The sequence below is a fragment of the Cebidichthys violaceus genome, unplaced genomic scaffold, assembly GCF_023349555.1.
Source record: "Cebidichthys violaceus isolate CVI_PGR_0920_01 unplaced genomic scaffold, fCebVio1.0.p SCAF_28, whole genome shotgun sequence".
Lineage (NCBI taxonomy): Eukaryota > Metazoa > Chordata > Actinopteri > Perciformes > Stichaeidae > Cebidichthys > Cebidichthys violaceus.
The window spans coordinates 3,993,126-4,001,850 of NW_027176461.1; the positions used below are offsets into that span (position 1 = coordinate 3,993,126).

General features: G+C 32.6%; 2 non-coding genes across 2 annotated transcripts; both read left to right on the forward strand.

Annotated features, from left to right (window-relative positions):
• The first annotated feature begins 1,540 nt into the window (after nucleotides 1–1,540).
• trnae-cuc (transfer RNA glutamic acid (anticodon CUC)) lies at nucleotides 1,541–1,612 on the forward strand. Its single transcript has one exon. It is a non-coding gene; the product is annotated as a tRNA-Glu (tRNA).
• A 1,665-nt stretch (nucleotides 1,613–3,277) lies between these two features.
• Nucleotides 3,278–3,349, forward strand: trnae-cuc (transfer RNA glutamic acid (anticodon CUC)). The gene has a single exon. It is a non-coding gene; the product is annotated as a tRNA-Glu (tRNA).
• Nucleotides 3,350–8,725: the final 5,376 nt, after the last annotated feature.

Here is an 8,725-nt window from a genome sequence, read left to right on the forward strand (position 1 = left end):
ACTTTTTTCGACATGCTATACTATGACTGTTTTTTCACTTTTTTCGACATGCTATACTATGACTGTTTTTTCACTTTTTTCGAAATGCTATACTATCACTGTTTTCGACATGCTATACTATGACTGTTTTTTCACTGTTTTCGACATGCTATACTATGACTGTTTTTTATTTTTTTCGACATGCTATACTATGACTGTTTTACCTATTTTTCGACATGCTATACTATGACTGTTTTTGACATGCTATACTATGACTGTTTTTTCACTTTTTCGACAAGCTATACTATGACTGTTTTCGCCATGCTATGCTATGACTGTTTTTTTACTTTTATCGACATGCTATACTATGACTGTTTTTTCACTTTTTTGGAAATGCTATACTATCACTGTTTTAGACATGCTATACTATGACTGTTTTTTCACTGTTTTCGACATGCTATACTATGACTGTTTTTTCCTTTTTTCGACATGCTATACTATGACTGTTTTACCTATTTTTCGACATGCTATACTATGACTTTTTTTGACATGCTATACTATGACTGTTTTTTCACTTTTTCGACAAGCTATACTATGTTTGTTTTCGACATGCTATACTATGACTTTTTTTCACTTTTTTCGACAAGCTATACTATGACTGTTTTTTCCATTTTTCAACACGCTATACTATGACTGTTTTCGACATACTATACTATGACTGTTTTCGACATGCTATATTATGACTGTTTTTTCACTTTTTTCGACATGCTATACTATGACTGTTTTCGACATGCTATACTATGATTGTTTTTTCCATTTTTCAACACGCTATACTATGACTGTTTTCGACATACTATACTATGACTGTTTTCGACATGCTATATTATGACTGTTTTTTTACTTTTATCGACATGCTATACTATGACTGTTTTTTCACTTTTTTCGACAAGCTATACTATGACTGTTTTTTCCATTTTTCAACACGCTATACTATGACTATTTTCGACATGCTATACTATGACTGTTTTACCTATTTTTCGACATGCTATACTATGACTGTTTTTGACATGCTATACTATGACTGTTTTTTCACTTTTTTCGACATGCTATACTATGACTGTTTTTTCACTTTTTTCGAAATGCTATACTATCACTGTTTTTTCACTTTTTTCGAAATGCTTTACTATCACTGTTTTCGACATGCTATACTATGACTGTTTTTTCCATTTTTCAACATGCTATACTATGACTGTTTTCGCCATGCTATACTATGACTGTTTTTTCCTTTTTTCGGCATACAATACTATGACTGTTTTTTCCTTTTTTCGACAAGCTACACTATGACTGTTTTCGCCATGCTATACTATGACTGTTTTTTCCTTTTTTCGACATGCTATACTATGACTGTTTTTCGACATGCTATACTATGACTGTTTTATCTATTTTTCGACATGCTATACTGTGACTGTTTTCGACATGCTATACTATGACTTTTTTATGACATTTATTCGACATACTGTACCATGACATTTTTGGACATGTTGTACACTGCGTAGAGCAGTCCCTGGTGGTCTAGTGGTTAGGATTCGGCGCTCTCACTGCTGCGGCCAGGGTTCAATTCCCGGTCAGGGAACTTGGTTTTAGATGCATTGTAATAGTCGTGGCGAATCAGAAATTTCGTTGAGACAGCCGTGGCAGTTGCAGTAACAGCAAGGTTGTCAGCCAACTGTCCCCCATCTGTTGGAGATGGGTTAAATGAAGAGTTTAATCCAAATGTATGATCACAATAGTAAAGTTTAAGTTTAAAGTATCCCTTTTTTTGACATGCTATACTATGACTGTTTTTTCACTTTTTTTGACATGCTAAACTATGACTGTTTTCGACATGCTATACTATGACTGTTTTCGACATGCTATACTATGACTGTTTTTTCCTTTTTTCGACATGCTATACTATGACTGTTTTACCTATTTTTCGACATGCTATACTATGACTGTTTTTGACATGCTATACTATGACTGTTTTTTTACTTTAATCGACATGCTATACTGTGACTGTTTTTTCACTTTTTTCGACATGCTATACTATGACTGTTTTTTCACTTTTTTGGAAATGCTATACTGTCACTGTTTTCGACATGCTATACTATGACTGTTTTTTCACTGTTTTCGACGTGCTATACTATGACTGTTTTTACCTTTTTTCGACATGCTATACTATGACTGTTTTACCTATTTTTCGACATGCTATACTATGACTGTTTTTGACATGCTATACTATGACTGTTTTTTCACTTTTTTCGACATGCTATACTATTACTGTTTTCGACATGCTATACTGAGACTGTTTTTTCACTTTTTTCGACAAGCTATACTATGACTGTTTTTTCCATTTTTCAACAAGCTATACTATGACTGTTTTCGACATACTATACTATGACTGTTTTCGACATGCTATAAAATGACTGTTTTTTCACTTTTTTCGACATGCTATACTATGACTGTTTTCGACATGCTATACTATGATTTTTTTTTTCCATTTTTCAACACGCTATACTATGACTGTTTTCGACATGCTATACTATGACTGTTTTCGATATGCTATATTATGACTGTTTTTTCACTTTTTTCGACATGCTATACTATGACTGTTTTCGACATGCTATACGATGACTGTTTTTGACATGCTATACTATGACTGTTTTTGACATGCTATACTATGACTGTTTTATCTATTTTTCGACATGCTATACTATGACTGTTTTTGACATGCTATACTATGACTGTTTTTTCACTTTTTTCGAAATGCTATACTATCACTGTTTTCGACATGCTATACTATGACTGTTTTTTCACTGTTTTCGACATGCTATACTATGACTGTTTTTTCCTTTTTTCGACATGCTATACTATGACTGTTTTACCTATTTTTCGACATGCTATACTATGACTGTTTTTGACATGCTATACTATGACTGTTTTTTCACTTTTTCGACAAGCTATACTATGACTGTTTTCGCCATGCTATACTATGACTGTTCTTTTACTTTTATCGACATGCTATACTATTACTGTTTTACCTATTTTTCGACATGCTATACTATGATTGTTTTTGACATGCTATACTATGACTGTTTTTTCACTTTTTTCGACATGCTATACTGTGACTGTTTTATCTATTTTTCGACATGCTATACTGTGACTGTTTTCGACATGCTATACTATGACTTTTTTATGACATTTATGCGACATACTGTACTATGACATTTTTGGACATGTTGTACACTGTGTAGAGCAGTCCCTGGTGGTCTAGTGGTTAGGATTCGGCGCTCTCACTGCCGCGGCCCGGGTTCGATTCCCGGTCAGGGAACTAGGTTTTAGATGCATTGTAATAGTCGTGGCGAATCAGAAAATTCGTTGAGACATCCGTGGCAATTGCGGTAACAGCAAGGTTGTCAGCCAACTGTCCCCCACCTGTTGGAGATAGGTTAAATGAAGAGTTTAATCCAAATGTATGATCACTATAGTAAAGTTTAAAGTATTCCTTTTTTTGACATGCTATACTATGACTGTTTTTTCACTTTTTCGACATGCTAAACTATGACTGTTTTCGACATGCAATACTATGACTGTTTTTTCCTTTTTTCGACATGCTATACTATGACTGTTTTTTTACTTTTATCAACATGCTATACTCTGACTGTTTTTTCACTTTTTTCGACATGCTATACTATGACTGTTTTTTCACTTTTTTCGAAATGCTATACTGTCACTGTTTTCGACATGCTATACTATGACTGTTTTTTCACTGTTTTTTACATGCTATACGATGACAGTTTTTTCCTTTTTTCGACATGCTATACTATGACTGTTTTACCTATTTTTCGACATGCTATACTATAACTGTTTTTGACATGCTATACTATGACTGTTTTTTCACTTTTTCAACAAGCTATACTATGACTGTTTTCGCCATGATATACTATGACTGTTTTTTTACTTTTATCGACATGCTATGCTATTACTGTTTTACCTATTTTTCGACATGCTATACTATGACTGTTTTTGACATGCTATACTGTGACTGTTTAATCTATTTTTCGACATGCTATACTGTGACTGTTTTCGACATGCTATACTATTACTTTTTTATGACATTTATTCGACATACTGTACTATGACGTTTTTGGACATGTTGTACACTGTGTAGAGCAGTCCCTGGTTGTCTAGTGGTTAGGATTCGGCGCTCTCACCGCCGCGGCCCTGTTTTTTCACTTTTTTCGACATGCTATACTATGACTTCTTTTTCACTTTTTTCAACATGCTATACTATGACTGTTTTTTCCATTTTTCAACACGCTATACTATGACTGTTTTCGACATGCTATATTATGACTGTTTTCGACATGCTATATTATGACTGTATTCGACATGCTATACGATGACTGTTTTCGACATGCTATACTATGACTGTTTTTTCCTTTTTTCGACATGCTATACAATGACTGTTTTACCTATTTTTCGACATGCTATACTATGACTGTTTTTGACATGCTATACTATGACTGTTTTTTCACTTTTTCGACAAGCTATACTATGTTTGTTTTCGCCATGCTATACTATGACTGTTTTTTTACTTTTATCGACATGCTATACTATGACTGTTTTTTCACTTTTTTCGACATGCTATACTATGACTGTTTTTTCACTTTTTTCGAAATGCTATACTATCACTGTTTTCGACATGCTATACTATGACTGTTTTTTCACTGTTTTCGACATGCTATACTATGACTTTTTTTTCACTGTTTTCGACATGCTATACTATGACTGTTTTCGACATGCTATATTATGACTGTTTTTTCACTTTTTTCGACATGCTATACTATGACTGTTTTCGACATACTATACTATGACTGTTTTCGACATGCTATATTATGACTGTTTTTTCACTTTTTTCGACATGCTATACTATGACTGTTTTTTTACTTTTATCGACATGCTATACTATGACTGTTTTTTCACTTTTTTCGACATGTTATACTATGACTGTTTTTTCCATTTTTCAACACGCTATACTATGACTCTTTTCAACATGCTATACTGTGACTGTTTTCGACAGGCTATATTATGACTGTTTTTTCACTTTTTTCGACATGCTATACTATGACTGTTTTCGACATGCTATACTATGACTGTTTTTTTCCATTTTTCGACATACCATACTATGACTGTTTTTTCCTTTTTTCGACAAGCTATACTATGACTGTTTTTTCCATTTTTCAACACGCTATACTATGACTGTTTTCGCCATGCTATACTATGACTTTTTTTTCTTTTTTTCGACATGCTATACTATGACTGTTTTTTCCATTTTTCAACACGCTATACTATGACTGTTTTGTATGCTATACTATGACTGTTTTTTCACTTTTTTCGACATGCTATACTATGACTGTTTTTGACATGCTATACTATGACTGTTTTTTCACTTTTTTCAACATGCTATAGTATGACTGTTTTCGACATGCTATACTATGACTGTTTTTTCACTTTTTTCGACATGCTATACTATGACTGTTTTTTCACTTTTTTCGACATGCTATACTATGACTGTTTTTTCACTTTTTTCGACATGCTATACTATGACTGTTTTCAACATGCTATACTATGACTGTTTTTTCACTTTTTTCGACATGCTATACTATGACTGTTTTTTCACTTTTTTCGACATGCTATACTATGACTGTTTTCAACATGCTATATTATGACTGTTTTTTCACTTTTTTCGACATGCTATACTATGACTGTATTCGACATGCTATACGATGACTGTTTTTGACATGTTTTCAACATGCTATAGTATGACTGTTTTCGACATGCTATACTATGACTGTTTTTTCACTTTTTTCGACATGCTATACTATGACTGTTTTTTCACTTTTTTCGACATGCTATACTATGACTTTTTTTTCACTTTTTTCGACATGCTATACTATGACTGTTTTTTCCATTTTTCAACACGCTATACTATGACTTTTTTCGACATGCTATACTATGACTGTTTTCGACATGCTATATTATCACTGTTTTTTCACTTTTTTCGACATGCTATACTATGACTGTATTCGACATGCTATACGATGACTGTTTTTGACATGCTATACTATGACTGTTTTTGACATGCTATACTATGACTGTTTTTTCACTGTTTTCGACATGCTATACTATGACTGTTTTTTCCTTTTTTCGACATGCTATACTATGACTGTTTTTTCCTTTTTTCGACATGCTATACTATGACTGTTTTACCTATTTTTCGACATGCTATACTATGACTGTTTTTGACATGCTATACTATGACTGTTTTTTCACTTTTTTCGACATGCTATACTATTACTGTTTTCGACATGCTATACTGTGACTGTTTTTTCACGTTTTTCGACATGCTATATTATGACTGTTTTTTCACTTTTTTCGACATGCTATACTATGACTGTTTTCGACATGCTATACTATGATTGTTTTTTCCATTTTTCAACACGCTATACTATGACTGTTTTCGACATACTATACTATGACTGTTTTCGACATGCTATATTATGACTGTTTTTTCACTTTTTTCGACAAGCTATACTATGACTGTTTTCGCCATGCTATACTATGACTGTTTTTTCACTTTTTTCGAAACGCTATACTATGACTGTTTTCGACATGCTATACTGTGACTGTTTTTTCACTTTTTTCGACATGCTATACTATGACTTTTTTTTCACTTTTTTCGACAAGCTATACTATGACTGTTTTTTCATTTTTCAACACGCTATACTATGACTGTTTTCGACATGCTATACTGTGACTGTTTTCGACAGGCTATATTATGACTGTTTTTTCACTTTTTTCGACATGCTATACTATGACTGTTTTCGACATGCTATACTATGACTGTTTTTTTCCATTTTTTGACATACTATACTGTGACTGTTTTTTCCTTTTTTCGAAAAGCTATACTATGACTGTTTTTTCCATTTTTCAACACGCTATATTATGACTGTTTTCACCATGCTATACTATGACTTTTTTTTCCTTTTTTCGACATGCTATACTATGACTGTTTTTTATGCTATACTTTGACTGTTTTTTCACTTTTTTCGACATGCTATACTATGACTGTTTTTGACATGCTATACTATGACTGTTTTTTCACTTTTTTCAACATGCTATACTATGACTTTTTTTTCACTTTTTTCGACAAGCTATACTATGACTGTTTTTTCCATTTTTCAACACGCTATACTATGACTGTTTTTGACATGCTATACTATGACTGTTTTCGACATGCTATACGATGACTGTTTTTGACATGCTATACTATGACTGTTTTTGACATGCTATAATATGACTGTTTTTTCAGTTTTTTCGACATGCTATACTATGACTGTTTTATCTATTTTTCGACATGCTATACGATGACTGTTTTTGACATGCTATACTATGACTGTTTTTGACATGCTATACTATGACTGTTTTTTCAGTTTTTTCGACATGCTATACTATGACTGTTTTATCTATTTTTCGACATGCTATACTATGACTGTTTTTGACATGCTATACTATGACTGTTTTATGACATTTATTCGACATGCTATACTATGACTGTTTTCGACATGCTATACTATGATTGTTTTTTCCATTTTTCAACACGCTATACTATGACTGTTTTCGACATACTATACTATGACTGTTTTCGACATGCTATATTATGACTGTTTTTTCACTTTTTTCGACAAGCTATACTATGACTGTTTTCGCCATGCTATACTATGACTGTTTTTTCACTTTTTTCGAAACGCTATACTATGACTGTTTTCGACATGCTATACTGTGACTGTTTTTTCACTTTTTTCGACATGCTATACTATGACTTTTTTTTCACTTTTTTCGACAAGCTATACTATGACTGTTTTTTCATTTTTCAACACGCTATACTATGACTGTTTTCGACATGCTATACTGTGACTGTTTTCGACAGGCTATATTATGACTGTTTTTTCACTTTTTTCGACATGCTATACTATGACTGTTTTCGACATGCTATACTATGACTGTTTTTTCCATTTTTTGACATACTATACTGTGACTGTTTTTTCCTTTTTTCGAAAAGCTATACTATGACTGTTTTTTCCATTTTTCAACACGCTATATTATGACTGTTTTCACCATGCTATACTATGACTTTTTTTTCCTTTTTTCGACATGCTATACTATGACTGTTTTTTATGCTATACTTTGACTGTTTTTTCACTTTTTTCGACATGCTATACTATGACTGTTTTTGACATGCTATACTATGACTGTTTTTTCACTTTTTTCAACATGCTATACTATGACTTTTTTTTCACTTTTTTCGACAAGCTATACTATGACTGTTTTTTCCATTTTTCAACACGCTATACTATGACTGTTTTCGACATGCTATACGATGACTGTTTTTGACATGCTATACTATGACTGTTTTTGACATGCTATAATATGACTGTTTTTTCAGTTTTTTCGACATGCTATACTATGACTGTTTTATCTATTTTTCGACATGCTATACGATGACTGTTTTTGACATGCTATACTATGACTGTTTTTGACATGCTATACTATGACTGTTTTTTCAGTTTTTTCGACATGCTATACTATGACTGTTTTATCTATTTTTCGACATGCTATACTATGACTGTTTTTGACATGCTAT